The following is a 20349-nucleotide window of genomic DNA, read 5'->3' on the forward strand; positions in this document are numbered from 1 at the left end:
CTCCAGATCTAAATGAGTTAGTTGAAAAGGAAAAAGCCAATGAACAAATAACTCAACAGTTGAAGAAATTGGAAGAAATGGTAAAATCAGTAGAAATGATTGAACCGTTCTATGGGTCTGACGCCAGAGAGCTGAGTTTGGTCCCAGATCTGATTATCCCTATAAAGTTCAAGGTTCCCGAGTTTGAAAAATACAATGGAACCACTTGTCCTTCATCTCATATAACCATGTTTTGCCGGAGGATGGCTGGCCATGTGAACGATGAAAAACTGTTGATTCACTGTTTTCAAGACAGTTTGACAGGTTCTGCCGCTAAGTGGTATAACCAATTAACTAGGGCTCATATCAAATCATGGAAGGACTTGGCAAAAGCATTCCTAGAACAGTATCGCCATGTTACATATATAATTCCTGATCGGTGGACTCTTCAAAATATGGAAAAAAGAAGCAATGAAACTTTCCGACAATATGCTCAAAGGTGGCGTGATGTTGCTGCACAGGTCCAACCCCCTTTACTCGAAAAGGAGGCTACTGTAATTTTTGTCAATACTTTGAGAGCTCCGTATTTGGGGCATTTTGCTTGGAAATGCCACCAAAAATTTTGCTGATTTGATCATCTCTGGTGAGCTCATCGAAAATGCTATAAGAAGTGGCAAGATTGAAGTAGTTGAAGGGTCTAGCTCAAAAAAACCTGTATACCGAAAAAAGAAAAATGAAGTTAACAGTGCAAATGTCTACCATAAGAATACTGCAAATAGTGTCACAATAACCCAATCAAGGGCTGAGAGGAATGACATGAACACCACCAGAAATGATTTCAGGGGACCTCGTAAGGAGAGAGAGAGGTGTCCTTCACACCATTACCCGTACCCTATTCAGAGATATACGCCTCGTTATTCAAGGCAGATGTGGTACGCCCCTACCGTTTGACCCCTCTTCAACCACCATACCCTCATTGGTATGACGCAAATGCGCATTGTGATTACCACGATGGAATTGCTGGCCATTCTATAGAGAATTGTTATGCATTCAAAAAGATAGTGCAGAATCTGATTAACACAGGAGGATTACAATTTGATTCACCAGATGCATCAACACACCCACTACCGAATCATGGAGGTAAAGGGATAAATACCATCCATGAGGAGAATAGGAGGAAAGCAAAGACAAACATTCATGAAATCAAATCTCCCTTCAGTTGGGTATTCCAACAACTCTATCAGGCTGGCATGATTCGACAAGATCTTAAGCCAAAGACCAATAAGTGTGAACACTATTGTGAATATCACCAAGAAGAAGGGCATGAAATTCAGCTTAGCCCTGAATTTAGGGGTTACTACAAAGATTGATGGATAATAAGGAGGTAGAGTTCTTTGAGGAAGATAAGGAAAAAAGAGAAAAAGACATCTTCATGACAGAAAATTCTGAGCCCGTTCACAAAAAAACAAGCCAGTAGTCATCACTGTGAAATCATCAGCAATGAATTCTGGGTCGTCAACGCCAAAAGTTGTAATCACAGCTCCTTCACCATTTTCGTTTAAAGACACCCGCAAGGTGCCTTGGAATTACACTGCCAATGTTTCATTAATAAGAGAATCTGGTTCGCTAGAGAAAATAAAGGTAGTTGAAGGTGAAGCACCAGTAGGCAACTTGATGACTGGAATAGTGAATGAAGTCGGGCACTTCACAAGAAGTGGGAGGTGTTATTCTCCTGAGATGTCAAAAGAAATGGACAAAGTGAAGGCAAAAGGAAAAACTGTGGTGGTACCGCAAAAGATATTTGATGATGAACTCCCACCAATGATCAATGAGCCGGTAACAGAAACGCAAGCTCAAGAATTCTTGAAGTTTTTAAAACATAGTGAGTATAATGTAGTTGAACAGCTACACAAGCAACAAGCGCGGATTTCGATTCTGGATTTGTTAATAAATTCAGAAGTACATCGGAATGCTTTGTTAAAAGTGCTCAATCAAACATTTGTGCCTGAGGATATATCAGTGAACAAGTTGGATCGAATTGTAGGGCACATAGCTGCTGACAACTACATAACTTTCACTGATGATGAAATTCCTGATGGTGGAATGGGATCAGTAAAAGCCCTCAATATCACAACTCATTGTCATGGTCATGTCTTGTCAGGCGTTTTGATTGACAATGGGTCTGCACTTAATGTTATACATATGGCCACATTACGGAGGTTACCGGTGGACAGCTCACATATGAGGGCCTACCAAAACATTGTTAGAGCTTTTGTTGGAACCCAGCGGGATGTGCTTGGAAAGATAGAGATACCACTGTTGATTGGACCAACTGTCTACAATATTGATTTTGTGGTGATGGACATCAATCCCTCATATAATTGTTTGCTTGGGAGGCCATGGATTCATTCTGCAGGGGCAGTCCCTTCGTCCTTGCACCAAAAATTAAAATTCGTGACAAATGGCCAGTTGATTAGTATTGGGGCAGAGGAAGAGATTATTGCTTCTGTGACGACTGACGCCCCATATATTGAGACGAATGAGAATGCCCTAGAGTGTTCCTTCAGAGCTTTAGAATTTGTCAACGCTACTTTCATTGCTGAAGGAAACAAGATTCCTCGCCCGCGTTTATCTGATTGTACTAAGATGACTGTGCGAGAGACTCTAGGAAAAGGAGCCAAGATAGGAAAGGGTCTCGGTATATGCTTGCAAGGGAGTTTATATCCCAAATTTGTCATGATGAAGAACGATCGCTTCGGGCTGGGATTTAAGCCTGATTTTCAGCAAAGAAAGAAAGAAATAAAAAGAGAGGTGAAGTGAGAAGAGCTAGACTGAAAGGAGAGGATATTCCATGGGAGCGTATGCTTTTCCCTCCCCTAGAAGCTCTTTCAAGTTTGGGGGAGTTTTTGATATGGAGCAACAGTTAGCCAGAGCAATTGATGAAGAAGAGCAGATGAAAGACAGAGACTTGTTCAATGAAGCTATGGAGGGTTTGGTCATTAACATGATAACTGGGGATGATAAAGCGGGAAGATATTTGGCTGGAATCCGTCCTTGCTTCCCAGGGGAAACACTGAAAAATTGGACTGCAGAGGATCTCCCTGTAGTTTTAAGATTAATTCAGAGTAATACCCAGTACTAATCCTTATACTTGTGCCCGCAAGTATTAAGGAATTTTCATAAGGGCAGCTATGTTAACTCTACTTGCTTTCAATAAAAGACAGTCTTTTTTTTCTTAAATGACTATCATTATTTACATTTTCATTTTCATTCTTTATATTCATTTCATAAATTTTGGTCTCCTTTCAAATATATATTCGATTCAATTTTTCCATTTGCAGGTGTCACAATATCAATAGCATGAATGTTTCTGAATTTAATACTGAGATAAACTTTGAGCAGCCCATATGTTTGGAAGAAATCAATGAATGTCAGGATGAGGTAGAATGTGATGTTCCTAACGAACTATTAAGACTGGTAGAAAAGGAGGACAAACAGATCTTACCTCACCAAGAAGAAACTGAGGTTATAAACTTGGGAACTGATGATGACAAGAGAGAAGTTAAAATCGGCAGCACACTTTCTGTCGAGATAAGGCAAGAATTGATAGATCTGCTCCGAGAATTCAAGGATATCTTTGCATGGTCTTATCAAGATATGCCAGGACTGAGTACAGACATAGTGGTGCACAAGCTTCCGATAAAGCCTGAGTGTAAGCCAGTTCAGCAAAAGCTCAGAAGAATGAAGCCAGAAATGTTATTGAAAATTAAAGAGGAAGTGATGAAACAGATTGATGCAGGGTTTCTTCAAGTGGCAAAGTATCCAGAATGGGTTGCCAACATAGTCCCTGTGCCAAAGAAAAATAGTAAAGTTTGCATGTGTGTGGATTACAGAGATCTTAATAAAGCAAGCCCGAAGGACAATTTTCCATTGCCTCATATAGATACTTTAGTGGATAACACTGCTGGTCATTCGTGGTTTTCTTTTATGGATGGCTTCTCGGGGTATAACCAAATAAAAATGAACATTGAAGACATGGAAAAACCACATTTGTGACTATGTGGGGCATATTTGCTATAAAGTGATGCCATTTGGTTTGAAAAATGCTGGGGCAACTTACCAAAGAGCTATGGTGACTCTTTTCCATGACATGATGCACAAAGAAATTGAAGTGTATGTGGATGACATGATTGCCAAGTACAGGACTGAAGGTGAACACATTCAAAACTTGAGGAAGCTTTTCCAAAGGTTGAGGAAATATCAATTGAAACTCAATCCAACTAAATGCACATTCGGGGTAACGTCAGGGAAACTCTTGGGTTTCGTGGTTAGTAAAAAAGGAATTGAGATTGATCCAGATAAAGTAAAGGCCATTCAAGATCTTCCGCCGCCTCGTACACAGAAAGAAGTTCGAGGATTCTTAGGAAGGTTAAATTATATATCTCGATTCATTTCACAATTAACTGAAAAATGTGACCCAGTTTTCAAATTGCTTCGAAAGAACAACCCCGAAGTTTGGAACAACGAGTGCCAAAAGGCTTTGGAGATAATCAAGGGATATTTGTCTAATACTCCAATTCTGGTATCACCAGTCCCTGGTAAACCATTGATCCTTTATCTAACGGTATTTGAAAATTCGATGGGATGTGTATTGGGGCAACATGGCGAATCTGGAAAGAAAGAGAGAGCTATCTATTATCTAAGCAAAAAGTTCACTGATTGTGAGAGTCGATACCCGCCAATTCAAAAGCTATGTTGTGCTTTGGTATGGACTACTCGAAGGCTCAGACAATACATGTTATACCATACTACTTGGTTGATATCTAAGCTTGACCCTTTGAAATTTTTAATGGAATCACCAGCTTTAGCTGGTAGATTGGCTAGATGGCAGATGTTGTTATCAGAATTTGACATTGTATATGTGAACCAAAAGCAATCAAAGGAGTGTCATAGCAGATTTCCTTGCAAGTCGTGCCTCAAATGATTATGAGTCCTTAAATTTTAATTTTCCAGACGAGGATCTGATGTGCATCACAACCAAGGAGGAAACAAATTCAGATGATAAATCTTGGAGGTTGTATTTTGATGGAGCATCTAATGCTTTAGGACAAGGAATTGGAGCAGTACTGATTTCCCCAGAAAATGTCTATTATCCTTTTACAAGCAGATTGGAGTTCTTTTGCACCAATAATATGGCAGAGTATGAGGCTTGTGTCATGGGGTTAAGAGCAGCTATAGAAAGAAAAATCAAAGTGCTCCAAGTATATGGAGACTCCTCACTAGTGGTGTATCAATTGCGAGGAGAATGGGAGACGAAGGATCTAAAGTTAGTGGAATACCGAAGATTGATCCTTGAATTGGTAAAAGAATTTGAAGATTTCACTTTCAATTATCTCCCTCGAGAAGATAATCAAATGGTTGATGCTTTGGCCACACTTGCTGCAATGTTCCAAGCAAATAGAAGAGTTGACATGATGCCAATTAATATGCAAATGTATAATACCCCGGCACACTGTTATGATATCGAAGAAGAGGTAGATGGTCGTCCATGGTATTATGATATTTTGCAATACATCAAGCACCAAACTTACCCACAATGTGCGTCTGAGATCGATAAAAAGACAATAAGGAGAATGGCTGCCGGATATGTATTAGATGGGGAAGTTCTGTACAAAAAAGGTAGTGATCAAGTTTTGATGAGATGTGTGGATGCCCGAGAAGCAAAAGGTATACTTGAAGAAGTGCATGAAGGGATATGTGGAACACATGCAAATGGGCTTTCTATGGCCAGGAAGATCATGAGATATGGATACTATTGGGCCACTATGCATTCAGACTGTGTTGATTATGCAAGAAAATGTCACAAATGTCAAATCTATGGGGATAAGATCCATACATCTCCGTCACCTTTGCAAGTGATGACCACACCATGGCCGTTTTCTATGTGGGGCATGGATGTCATTGGGACAATTACACCAAAGGCTTCGAATGGACATCGTTTCATATTTGTGGCAATTGATTACTTTACTAAGTGGGTTGAGGCTGCCTCGTATGCAAATATCACGAGATCTACAGTTTGCAAATTCATAAAGAAAGAGATAATTTGTCGGTATGGATTGCCAGAAAGAATTGTCACAGATAATGCCACTAATTTGAATAACAAGATGATGGTAGAACTTTGTACTCAGTTCAAGATAAAACATTCTAATTCAGTGACCTATCGTCCAATGATGAATGGAGCAGTGGAAGCAGCAAATAAAAATATTAAAAGGATTATCACAAAGACCACTGATACTTACAGAGATTGGCATGATAAATTACCTTTTGCCTTGTATGCATATCGAACTACAGTGCGGACTTCGACAGGGGCAACACCTTTCTCTTTAGTATATGGGATGGAAGCAGTCTTGCCAGTGGAAGTAGAAATCCCATCACTTCGAATTTTGAAAGAGGTGAAATTGGATGAAGCTGAATGGGTTCAGGCTCGGTTTGACCAATTGAATCTCATTGAAGAAAAGAGATTAAAAGCTATTTGCCATGGTCAGATGTATCAGAAACGGATGATGAGAGCTCATGATAAGAAAGTTCATCCAAGAGAATTTCGAGAGGGTGATCTAGTGCTAAAAAAGATCCTGCCAATTCATAAAGATTTCCGAGGGAAATGGATGCCTAATTGGGAAGGTCCATATGTTGTCAATAAGGCCTTCTCTGGGGGAGCGTTGATCTTGGCAGAGATGGATGGAGAAAAATTGAGAAATCCAGTAAACTCAGACTCTGTCAAGAAGTACTATGCTTGAAGAAAAAAAAGGGAACAAATAAAAAGATAAAAAAATGAAAAAGAAAAAAAATGAAAAAAAATGAAAAATGAAAAAAAGAAATGAAAAAATGAAAAGAGAAAAAGGAGGGTTTGAGATGAAAATCCGCAAAGGACATCTTGAAACCAAAGGAAGACTTTGAGTTGAAAACCTGAAAAGGCTGCTCAAAAGCATTTTGAGATTAGGCATCAGACAACTAAATCTTCTTGAGGGTCTGATATTTTGAGAGAAGCTTCACATCTATAGACATTTTGGCAATTCTCGAAGTCCTCCAGACAGAAGCTCAACTCAATTATATCAAGTGGATTGATTCAGGAACATTCGTGCTAATGATCCATAAGGACATTTGACTTATGGTTTTAAATTTCCATTATTCATGTGATTGTCATAACTTTTTAAATTCAATTTCTTGTCAGTAAATTCGAAGTTTGTTATTTCAAGTTCCAATTTTATTCATTCTTCTTATAAGTAGATTGACATGGCATTAAAAAAATAAAAAGATTTTTGGTATTACTCTGAATAAATACTTCCATAGCAGAGATTCTAACCCTAATGATCGAAAAGATTAGGGTAAGACATGGCCAAAGAAAATGCATATGAGTTGAGAAAAGAAAGCACATTGAAAACACTGATATTTTGGTACGCTGATAAAGATGAGCAGTTAAAAAAGAAACATAAAAGGATTTGCATGGGAACAAGAGAAATGAGAATTTGCATAAAATAGCCCAAGCAAAATATGGAATGCAAACGAAAGGACAAATGATACATTTAAATGAAGATTTGCAGGACCACAAAGTTCATAATATTAAAATAACATCATGCATACATCAGTAAGCATCTATGAATAGGAGCATGCTCATTCATTCATATTCATTGAAATGCTTTGAATGTTTTGACAGAAATTTAGAGAAAGTCAATAACAATTAAGATTCATCGCAAAAGGAGGTGAACCAGCATTTCCAATGGAGAGTTCATAATGAGAAGAACTCATCCGACAGAGGGAGAAGAAGTTCATAATGAGAAGAGCTTGTTCGACCTATCACTCGATTCACGACATTTGAATCAGTGACACTTGCTTGAAGGATCAGTATTTCCAATGGAGAGTTCATAATGAGAAGAACTCATCCGACAGAGGGAGAAGAAGTTCATAATGAGAAGAGCTTGTTCAACCTATCACTCGATTCATAACATTTCGAATCAGTGACACCTCGCTTGAGGGATCAACATTTCCAGTGAAGAGTTCATAATGAGAAGAACTCGTCCTAAAGGAGAAAGTTCATAATGAGAAGAACTCGTCCTAAAGGAGAAAGTTCATAATGAGAAAAACATGTTCTTTCTAAGTCCACCGCAAAAGGATTTGGATCAACATTTCCAGAAGAGTTCATAATGAGAAGAACTCGTCCTAAATGAGAAAGTTCATAATGAGAAAAACATGTTCTTTCTAAGTCCACCGCAAAAGGATTTGGATCAACGTTTCCAAAAGAGTTCATAATGAGAAGAACTCATCCACGAGAAAAAAGAAGTTCATAATGAGAAGAACTTGTTCAATCTAACGACGAAGGAAGAATATAAAAAATGGTTGTCTGTTTCGTCTTTGCCCTATTCTTGTTAACACAAGAATGTGCAAAGAGGGGCAGCTGTAGACACCCATTTTTTTTTATCAAAGTTAAAAAATATTATTATTATTATTATTATTATTATTATTATTATTATTATTATTATTATTATTAGTATTATTAAGTGTATTTATATTGTTGTGCAGGCCAAATGTGGTCCAATTATAAGCAACCCAACAGACCCAGATCAATAACAGTACCAAGCCTCTCCACCGACGAGTCACTAAGGCTAGTCACCTCTGAGCAAGTTGAAACATCATCATCACCATGTTGGCTACTGAACAGCAAAAACAAACAAATAATATCAGCAAAGTCAAAAGCATATCATCTAAATCATACCTAACCTGTCAATATCCTACCATAAACGAAGAAAATGCAGATGCATCCATTAAGATTATGTGGAGATATCAACCATAAAATAGGCAGAGGATTAGAGAAAAAAAGGAAGGAAGAAGGAGGGGGAGATATCAGAGAGCATTCGAATAAAAAAAAAAGATTGAAAGAGGGATTGGGGAAAATCCTGGCAAACGACACACTGTAAACTCTATATTCAAGCAATAACAAGGGTATCAATTATTTACTATTTTTCCTATTATTTTCATCATTTTTAATGCATTTTTCTTTTGATTTGTTCACTTTAAATCCTTGCATGTTCGATTAGGTTGAGTAAAATTTCTTTTCGATTCTCTTAGGGTATGGAAATATATATATATATTAAAAAAAACCAACATAGATATACATTTTTATTGTTTTCAATATAACTTAGTTGCCCACAAATAACAGAAAATAATATGAAAAATAATTAGAGAGGGGAGAGTACAAGGAAAAAAAAGAAGAAAAAAACTGTGAGAAAATACTGAAAAAAATCCATTCGAAAAGCTTACCTTAAATCGAAAAGAAAAGAAAAACCCCGAAAGAGTAGGGAGTAGGGAGTGTCGTTTAACTCCTCAACGGATCCTATGACAAAGGCCATGGTGAATTCCATCTTGTGCCTTGTCTGCTAGAAAGAGAAAGAAAGGTAAAGTGATGAGCTAGAGTGTAAAACGGCAAGAGGGGAAGTAAAGAGGAAAAAGAATGTGGCCTAGGGATTTAGCAAATGGGAAAATACACAAGGATACTGTACTGTTTTGGATAGTAAGGTTCCATACACCTAGCTTATGGAATAACCACACGTTTAATCCCTGTTGATTTGTATCCATACCTTATAGTCATTAAAGGAAGTCTTATTTATCTTATTTTGAGTTTTAACATTTCAGTTTTATATATTATAGTCCTTAGATCAATATTTTTGTATTTCTAATTTTTTCTCCATGCTTTATCTGAATTCAATTTCAGTCCTAACTGGTAATGTAATTAGTTTCTGTTTGTTTATACATTTGATTTTTAATTTTCTGCATGTTTCTTTTTAGTCCTTATGCATTTGTATCCTTATTTTCAAGTCATAAATTAAAGTTATGTTTATTTTGTTTTAAGTATTTTATTTTTAATATTTATATTTTAGTCACACTATTATATGTTATATTATTATTTGACTTTAGTTATAATGTTCGTAATTATTGTATCTTAGTCATTGATTTATATTGTTATAATATTTTTGGTTATGTTCAATTTAACCACTAAATTTTTAAATATCCTATTTTAGTCATGTTATTATTAAAATATTATTGTTTCAATTCGACCATATTATATTATACATATTTTTTAATATAATCGGTATATTTTTCATCAATATTTAAATTTCATCTATGTTGTGCATATTTAATTTTTAAAACCTTGAGATGAGCACCTAGGCTATTTTTTTAGTTTTAGTGGCACACATTTTTAAATACTTGATATCAAGAATCAATTATTTAATTTCACCACTATACGAGGTCCACCATTATTTTGAAAGCATTCATTCCATTTTGGATGTATTTGCTTGTTTGGTTTTGCTTGTTTAGATTCTTTGTTCATATACATATATTTGTTTAATGTGTTTTAGGAAGAATAGCCATTATTTATTTGTTTAACATATAGTTTAGTTGGATATTTGTTAAACGTGTATATATATATATATATATATATATATATATTTATTTAATGTGTCTTGGAAACTGATTTTTTGTTCATATATATATATATATTTGTTTAACATGTCTTGGAAACTGATTTTTTGTTCATATATATATATATTTGTTTAACATGTCTTGGAAACTGATTTTTTGTTCATATATATATATATTTGTTTAACATGTCTTGGAAACTGATTCTTTGTTCATATACATATATTTGTTTAATGTGTCTTAGGAAGAATAGCCATTATTATTTGTTTAACATATAGCTTAGTTGGGTATTTGTTAAACGTATATATATATTTTTATTTAATGTGTCTTGGAAACTGATTTTTTGTTCATATATATATATATATATATATATTATTTAATGGTCTTGGAAACTGATTTTTTTGTTCATATATATATATATATATATATATTTGTTTAACATGTCTTAGGAAGAATAGGCATATTTTATTTGTTTAACGTATAGCTTAGCTGGATATATATATATATATATATATATATATATATATATATATATATATATATATATATTATATATATATATATATATATATTGCCATAAAAGAAATGTTGTATCTAAATCATACAATACCATGCATTTAAAAGAATGAAGTACATAAATGGTTTTCAGGGTGTATTTGTTGAGTTCCTTAAATATTAAAAGTTATAAAATGGTCCCAAACTATAAACATTATTTTGTTGAGTCCCCTGACTATTACAAGTTATAAATAGTCATATGAGTACTCTATGTTCAAAAATCATCATTTTCATTAAAAATTGACGCCCGTCTGAGCTGGACGTTAACATATTGTCTGAGATATGATAAAAATCATATTTTAATCATGTCTATTAACTATTGGCACCACCGTTGCTTTCAAGCATCAGCTCGCCAGTATAATGTTTCAAGCATTGACTCGATGGTATAATGTAAACGAAGATTCAATATGCAAAATAAATCTAAAACGATTCTAGGATAAGATTTTATCATATATCAGTCAACAGGTTAACGTCCATCTCATATTGCCACCAATTTTCTAACATAAAATGATTAGTTTGGAACATATGAATAGTCGAGTCACTATTTTGTAACTTTTAATAGTTAGAGGATTCAACAAAGTAACACCCTATAGTCGAGGGACCAATCGTGTACTTTACCCTTTTAAAAATACTATTCCCGTTTAATAAAAATAATTACAAAAAAGGAAATAATTTAATTATAGGTGGGTTTATCTAAATCATATTACCATATAATTAAAAAAAGTATTATCAGTAGCATAAAAGCAAATAATTTAATATTTTGTGGGATCTATTTGGTAGGAAATGTTGTATCTAAATTAGTACAGTGGATTTTTTAAAAATATTTTCCTTTAAAATAGTAATTTTGTAGTTTTGAAAATAATTTTCTTGAAAATTTGTACATGTTTTAAAAAAGGAAAATCATTATTATTCGATCAATAGATCGAATATTAGTGTGCTTTACTAAAAGAAAATTACCATTAATTTTTTAAATTAGGCACGATTGAATACATTCCAAAACATCATTATCAAAAAAATTTCGATAATTTTATTTGAAAATGATAATTCTGAAGGTCTATATTTAAACAAAATAAAATTAGAGTCTGTAAATCGACTACGTGCGAAGAAAATTAAATATATCATTGTGTCAAAAAATTTACACTTTAAAAGATAGAATGTTGTTTCGCTTTTTAAAAAAATAATAAATAGTTTTAAAGACAGAGCTAGTAATCCCAATAATAATGTTTATATTAAATCAGATACTAAGAATAAATAAAAAGTATAAATAAATAGACATGCAATACACATTCTCACGGACTGAATTAAAAATAATTAAAGACTTGTGACTAAATTATTATTTAAAAACTAAATTAGGATAAAATCAAAATCGACCATAAACATAAAGGCGACAATTTTATTATGCTATCAAATTAGGACTGAAGTGAAATATATTAGGAGTCCAAGGCTTAAAATATGAAATCCAGGTTATAAGTTGACAATTATTAAACGAATTAAGGATCTAATCAAAAGTTATCGAAAAACGACATGGCATGAAAACATTTTCCCCTAAAACCAATCTAGGGAACGAATCTAAAGCGTGTTGTTAAATTTCTGATACGACTCTTTTGTTCAATATGTTAAATTTCTACTTCGATAAGCAATCTCTTTGCACGTGTACAATCAAAGGGTGTTTTTCATTATTTTTCATCTTGTGGTTCGTGTTTTTTTTATCATTCAGAATCTTTTCCTTTTCAATCTCGTCTTTAAAGATGTATTAAATTAACTTGTAGCCATAGTTTTCAGAATCGGACTGGTTAGTGAACCGGTCATGTTATCGGTTTATTGGTTCAATCAGTTGAACCGGTTCGATCGGTCGGAAGAATCGAACGACGTCATAATTATTTAAAAAATTAAATAAAAATACCAAAAATATTTAATAAAAAATAATTTTTTATATCACAAGTCATATTCAAAGCAAGTCATAACATATATAGTTAAAAACCATAAAATCAAGTGAAACAAAATGATTCAAATTAACTACAACATAATATTTAAGGTAAAACATATTAAATAATAAATATAATTATATAACTATAATTAAAAAATAAAATTTTAGTTAAAAAATCATAACAAAATGATATTGTTTGGTTTAATTTTTTTTAAACAATCTCACATGGCTAAGAAACATAGAAGAGCATCCCAAAAGTCTAAAGAGTAAAAATATGAGAACAAAACAATCTCACATTGCTAAGAAATATAGAAGCGCATTACAACTAACTTCTATAAATAATAGAGGTAATTTGACATTCAAAATCATGGAGCCTTTTGGTGAGCATTGAGTGAACTATTCTTTCACTTCAATCAAGCTCGAATTTTAGGCTTCAATCGAGCTTTTAATTTTTTTTTGAGTTCAAGCCTTTTTGAGTTCAAGTTTCAATATTATATTTCGAGTTTGAGTTGAACTGAATTTTTAGCTTGTGAGTTTGAGTTGAATTGAGCTTACTTTTAAAGTTTTCAAGTTCGAGTCGAGCTCAGCAATACTCGAGTTCGACTTGGCTCTTTTAACAAGCGACGTTGTTTGGTTTAATTTTTTTTTAAAAAAAATAAAAATCCCGGTTTTTCTGGTTTTCAGCCAGTCCGGTTCGAACAGTTCAGCGGTTCTGGTCGGTTCACTAATAGCGGTTCAACCGGTTTAGATTGAACCGGACTAAATAACGGTTCCCTGTTAAAACAGCCGGTCCGGTCTAGTTTTCAAAACAGAGCTTATAGCTAAGCCCTTAAGTTATTTGTTTCTGTCATTAACGAGAAGAATATGTACATATATTATTTGATTCTAAATCATCATACATGATTGTTGCTGCGACGACGGTGACGATGACAAATTTCGATACGAAAGATAAATGGTGCAAAAGTGAATGGAAAGGAGATAAAACAGAAAACGTGTTAGAATCATGATTAAATTGATATCATATTTAAATATTAAGGGTTAATTTTCAAAATTAGAAGCAAATTATGATAAAGTATAAAATTTGAGGGTTAAATTAGTAGATAAATTTTAGGATAAAGTACTTATTTAGTTACCTAATTTATTTTTGTTGTTTTGTTTTGGTTACTCTATTATATTTTTCTAAAATCACATCTAATGTTAAAGATGCGGTAATTTTATTAACTTTTTCAATAATAACTTGATATTATCTTAAGGTGATTCGTCCATGTCACGTTAACTTTTTAAAGACTGTGACCAAAACGAAAACAGAATCAAAATGTAACTTTAGGTATGATTTTAAAAAATTAGTTGGATGACCAAAATAGAACTATAGAAATAGTTGGGGTGACTAAATACGAGCTTACCCTAAAATTTTATTAACAAAATTTTCATGAAAATGGATTACTTTATTACTTTTTTAAGTTAGAGGACTCAAGAAAATCTCTCTATTCGAAAGGGACTATATGCACATTTTATCCAACAAAGAAAGACACATTAAGAAGGGTTTTGCAAGGGTTTATCGGAAAGCGAAGAACTTTAGCCCCAAAGCGACCAAAATCCCTCAAAACTTCTCCATTTCACCATGGAAAAGGCTTCACGTTCACTTATTTCAAATTTCAATCGTCAAAGATTCAGGGGAATTTCCTCTCTCCTCAGCAGAGATTATATTTCTGTTAATTCTCCATCATCGTCTTCTTCTGCTTCACCACTTCACTCAATAGATCGTCGTATCCAATCCTGTGCCAAAACCCACGTCTCTATCCTTAAAACCATTCAATTCCATACAAACCCATTTCGTAATATCTGTAGACTTGCTGAAAAACCAACGCAATTGTCTTCTAGGCAGAGAAAACTGAGAGAAAAATCTGATCTTGAGGAAGCTTTTGAGTCTGCCAACACTTCTGAAGAAATGCTCAAAGCATTTAAAGATATGGAAGCTTGTTTTGAAGAGAGAGATCTGGGTTTAGCTTCACTCAAAGTTGGACTCAAACTTGACCAAGAAGGTGAAGATCCTGAAAAGGCTCTATCTTTTGCTGAAAAAGCATTGAGAGCATTGGACCAAGATGGTAACCTTCCTTACTCGTTGCCAGGCTTTACAATTGATGGGTTCTGTTAATTATACTCTAAAAAGGTTTAGTGATAGTTTAGGCTATCTAAATAGGGCTAATAGGTTGCTTGGTAGATTAGAGGAAGAGAAGGCTGCTAACGTCGAGGATATCAGGCCGGTGCTGCATGCTGTGCAGCTTGAATTGGGGAATGTGAAGACAGCTATGGGGAGGAGAGAGGAGGCTCTTGAGAACCTTAAGAAGGCTTTGGAAATTAAGGAGATGACTTTGGAGAAGGACAGTAAGGAATTGGGGTGGCTTATAGGGATTTGGCTGAAGCTTATGTTTCGGTTCTAAATTTGAAGAGGCCTTGCCTTTTGGTTCGAAGGCACTGGAGATCATATAAAGGAGTTGGGCATATTCGGTGGAGGTTGCTCATGATAGGAGGATTCTTGGTGTATATATACTGGTATGGAGGAGCATGCAAAGGCATTGGAGCAGAATGAGTTGTCACAGAAGGTTTGAAGAACTGGGGCCTTAGTACAGATTTGCTTCGTGCAGAAATTGATGCCGCAAATATGCAGATCGCATGGGGAAGTATGATGAAGCTGTTAATACTTTGAAAGGCATAGCTCAGAAGACAGACAAAGATAGTGAGAATCGAGCTCTGGTGTTTATTCGATGGGGAAAGCTCTGTGCAGTCAGGAAAAATTTGCTGATTCAAAGAGGTGTTGGAGATTGCTTGTGGAATTCTTGACAAGAAAGAGACGGTTTCCCCAATTGAAGTTGCCGAGGCATACTCAGAGATATCAATGCAATATGAGAGTATGAATGAGTTTGAGACTGCAATTTCGTTGTTAAGAGAGCATTGGCTTTGCTAGCAAAGCAACCTCAGGAGCAGCACTCTGAGGGAAGTGTTTCGGCTAGAATAGGGTGGTACTCCTTTTGACAGGTGATGTGCCACAGGCAATTCCATACTTGGAGAGTGCAGCAGAGATAATGAAAGAGAGCTTTGGTTCCAAGCATTTGGTGTCGGGTATATTACAACAATTTAGGGGCAGCATACTTAGAGTTAGATAGACCTCAGTCAGCAGCACAGAGTTTGCGGTTGCAAAAGACATCATGGATGTCTCACTGGGTCCTCATCATGTGGATTCTATAGAAGCTTGCCAGAATCTTTCCAAGGCTTATAGTGCAATGGGAAGGTAAGATGTTTTGCTTGGCCTTTTCTTTTATTTTCGGTGCATGTCACTATTACACTAGTAATGCGGTGAATTCTTGCTATGTCTGATTATGTCCTTACCTGAACTCTGAAGCCTTCATCTTCGGGGAGGTGAGATAAGTCCCCTGAACAGCCATATTTACCTAAACTTCTTGCATCAAAAAAACGATTACCTTATACTTGATTGTTAACTGAGAAACAATATGAGGATTGCATTTTACTGAAACACTTGAGCTTCTATCTTGTTGAAATATTGTTTTCTAATGGTCAATCACATTTTATTGTTATATGAATTAAAAGTAATGGATAAAAGGAGTTCAAAGGTAAATAAATGGAAATTATTTGGGGTCACATTCAGGAGTACCATGACATGGGAGTAGCCTGGGCAGAGCTGAAGTGAAATAAGCTCTCATCTATACTAGAAAGGGAATGAAATGGAATTTTAAGGGGCAAATAGATATGAAAGAGGTCTAAAGGTTAAATTTCAAGGGTCAAACTGTAATAAAATGACAGGATATTCTATGGTCATATACATTCATTAAGCTGTTCTTAATTCTTCTAGCTTCAGAAATATTTCCTCTTTGATAGATGTATCTGGATTCTATTGTATGCCATACAAAACATCCATAAATGTTGCTCTTATTCTTGTCTAGTACGTAAGAGTCTAGAATGACACATGTAGATGTATTAGCATATTGTTTGCCTGCCAGTAAACATTCTTGTGGAAATATCAACTGAAACGAATCTGCCTTACAATGTGAATTGGCTTTGAGTTGTTAAAATTGGATCTGGAATTTAATTTTCGGATGGTGCAGCTATCCCTTGCAATTGAATTCCAGCAGCGGTTATCGATGCCTGGGAAGGTCATGGAGCAACTGCTGAAGTGGAACTCAGAGAAGCACAAGAAGTCTTGAAGAGTTAAAGATAAAGGCCCGTGGTAAATCAACTAACCTGCTTCTACAAAGCCCTTGCCTTGCCTCAACATAGTCTTGCTTCAAGAAATTTGCAACCCAATGTTCCTCTTAACCAGAATTCAGGCAGTTTAATACGGTAGACTATAGTATTATTAAGCTATGTGATCAACATGTTAGTGCAGTGTCGCTTTGGTCTTGACTTTGTCATTGAAATAGCTAGGAACACATTCTAAGCTGCAAGTTTTCCTCTTTCATGGAGTAAGCTTTTTGTTTCCTTTGTCAGTGAGATTGTTTGAAAAATAGTTTTAGTACCATCATTGCTCATTAAAGCTTTCCCATCCTTGATTTTACGTTATTGAGTTCAAAGCAACATTGTAATATGTTCCCAGGCTGTGAGCCTTGCTATGTCATTAGGGGTGTAAATGAAAACTGGCTGAACAAAAAATGTTATGGCTGTGTTTGTTTATTTTGCACGCACCTCTTTGTTTGTTTTGGAGCCGTTTTGGCGGGGCGTACTAAACCCGCTACGTACCACACAACCGGGTGGCTCGCCTGAATGCCGAGTCTTTCTCCGCCGCCAACACGACATCGTCGTCACCTGCAAGATAAGGCCCTCTCGCTCTCTTTCAAACAGTGCAAAGAAAACCAACCAAATAAGGTGTTCGTGTTTGATTCGTTTAGTGTTTGTGAACTTATTCGTTTAACATTCGTGAGCATATTTGTTTATTGTTTACGAACATGTTCGTTATATGTTTCGCCAAGTGTTTGTGAACATGTTCGTTTAACATTCGTGAGTATATTTGTTTAATATTCACGAACATGTTCGTTATATATTTCGCCGACATATTCATTTTGTGTTATCAATGTATTCGTTTATATGTGTAGAAAAATTTGTGAAATTACGTTATTTATCCTTAAGCTCATTAGGTTTCACATTTTAACTTTAAAGCTCACATTGTGTTCAATTTAGCCTTTATCTTTATTAATATTTAAAACAATAAAAAAGGGGAAAAAAGAATTGAAAGACGAGCTTATAAATGAGCTTTCAAATGATCTTGTTCGTGAACATGAACGAGTTGAATATTTTGTTGTGTTCGTTAGTTTAGTAAATAATTATAAAAATTTTGTTTATACTCACTTGTTTAGTTTAATAAATGAATAAACAATATTATACAAACAGTTTATGAGTGTTCTGTTCATTTATATTCTTATATGTCATCATGGTTATGTTATACAAGTTCGGGTTATGAGATACAACTCGAGTATAGGTTTGAAGAGGGACAAGTCTAAATAAGCATTAGATAAAATGTCAAACATGAATACTTGAAGAAAAGGTAAGAGTCGAGCAATGTTAGTAACGAGTCAAACGATTAGTTAGAACTGAACAAAATCATTCGTCCAGCAAATGATACTACAAGACAAAAGAAGTTGGCTTCATTTGTGTAACATGGTAGAATTATAGTGTACTCAATACTGGGTCCTCTCTCTGGACTCCATTAAAAATGCCCCTTCTCTATCCCTCTGTCTTTCTCAACAACTCAAAGCTAGATTGTCATATTTGCAATCATTATCGTTATAAAGAGGCGAGCCCTCAAAAAATGGAATGAAATCAATCTGATCCCCACAAAGTGCCTAAGCAATGATTTCCACACACCATGCCGCATTTTTCTCACTATGTAAAATATCACTAAGAAGTCACTCAACATTTTTGCTTTCCTCATTCCCTCAATAAGAAATTCCATCTTAAAGAAAGCAAACAACAAAAAGCTAACGTTAAGCAATCGCTAATTACAAATCAAAATCAGGCAGGAAGTACCACGTTTCTGGGTCTCCGGCCATTTAAAATGGAAATAAAGATGTCCGAGCTCTAGTACTGCATTCTTCCGTGGTATTACTCCCTCCAGGATGTCTGTTTGTTGAACTATGGCTTGAACCAATAGGTGAAGTCGGTCGACGGCAGAATCTAACGAGAAAGATCTCCTGATAGGTGGATTGAGAAGTTATATCTTTTGTCTGACGTCAATGCATTCGTCTCCCATAATTGAGAGATGGTGCTGATGCTGTTTTCTTGATTTAAGTTCTATGCTTCTGCTCCAGCTTTCTTGGTGATTGACCCCTAAGCTGCAACCGCGACGACGATTCTCTCAAACTGTCCCTTTCTTGTTGTCTATATGGCAATAGGGCATCTCCATCTCGAGTTCTCACTAAAAGTCATCGTCCGCCGATCAAGCTGTCGGTACTGTATGGCTGTGGATCTTGAGGTGAAGAGCTAGGGCAATGATATGATTGATGGGATACTGCAAACTGCTCGAAATGCTCGTTCTGCATAGGGGACAATTCGTGTTGCTTTGGAGCCATATATCGATGCAATCCAAGTGAAAAGCATGGCTGCATTTGGGAAGAACTCTAAGCGTGTCATGCTCTTGAAACCTCATTCAGACAAACCACACACCATACATGCTTATCTCGTTGCCTTCTTTTGAACTGAAAAGCCGGTATCTCTCGAATGGCTGATTCATCGAGGCCATGATTCCACATCATCGGAGAGAAAGCAATGAACGTATCCTCCTCCTGTCTCGGTCGAAACAAAGATATTCGACTTAGCAGGTTAAGTTGGTACCAGTCATGCAACATTTGCTCACAAAAACAAAATACGCGGCCAGCAAGAAAGTTGTACACATATGCTTAGCACAACAATGGCTAGTACTGGAAATGCAGGGTCTGAAGCAGGCAAGGGAGGCTGATCTCTTATGAGTGAAAGAGATTGAAATCCCAGGTTGTGGCCTGGTGCCATAAGCAAAATATGTACTTGAAAGATGAATATCACATAAAAGGAACTTGAGAAAGAATTGAAGTGATTGAGTAGGAAAGAGACTGGGGGAATATGAAACATGATGTGAGAAAATATAATCAAATTACGAAAAATTATAAATACAGAAACGCCGTCGTTTCATAATTAGAGCTCTACTAAACTTGTCAACGTTAGTTAATTAAGCTGGATCAATAAGAAATCACATGGAAATTGAATGAAATTTTAAAATGATCAATGACTTGTAATTGTTAGTTTTATACACACATCACAAAGCTAATAGTGAATCATCTTAGCATGTTCCTAAATCTTGAGATGAGGCCTTTCAAGAACCAGCCTTATCATCATGAATCTATATACAACAAAGAATACAGAGTTTCTTCCAT

The 20349-nt window shown here is 35.3% G+C and overlaps 2 pseudogenes; one reads left to right on the forward strand and one right to left on the reverse strand.

Moving 5' to 3' along the window:
* The first annotated feature begins 14479 nt into the window (after nucleotides 1-14479).
* LOC120208775 lies at nucleotides 14480-17294 on the forward strand (annotated as a pseudogene).
* Nucleotides 17295-18993: 1699 nt separating this feature from the next.
* Nucleotides 18994-19972, reverse strand: LOC120208777 (annotated as a pseudogene).
* Nucleotides 19973-20349: the final 377 nt, after the last annotated feature.

This window comes from Hibiscus syriacus, unplaced genomic scaffold, assembly GCF_006381635.1.
Source record: "Hibiscus syriacus cultivar Baekdansim isolate YM2019G1 unplaced genomic scaffold, ASM638163v2 tig00017575_pilon, whole genome shotgun sequence".
Taxonomy (NCBI): Eukaryota; Viridiplantae; Streptophyta; class Magnoliopsida; order Malvales; family Malvaceae; genus Hibiscus; species Hibiscus syriacus.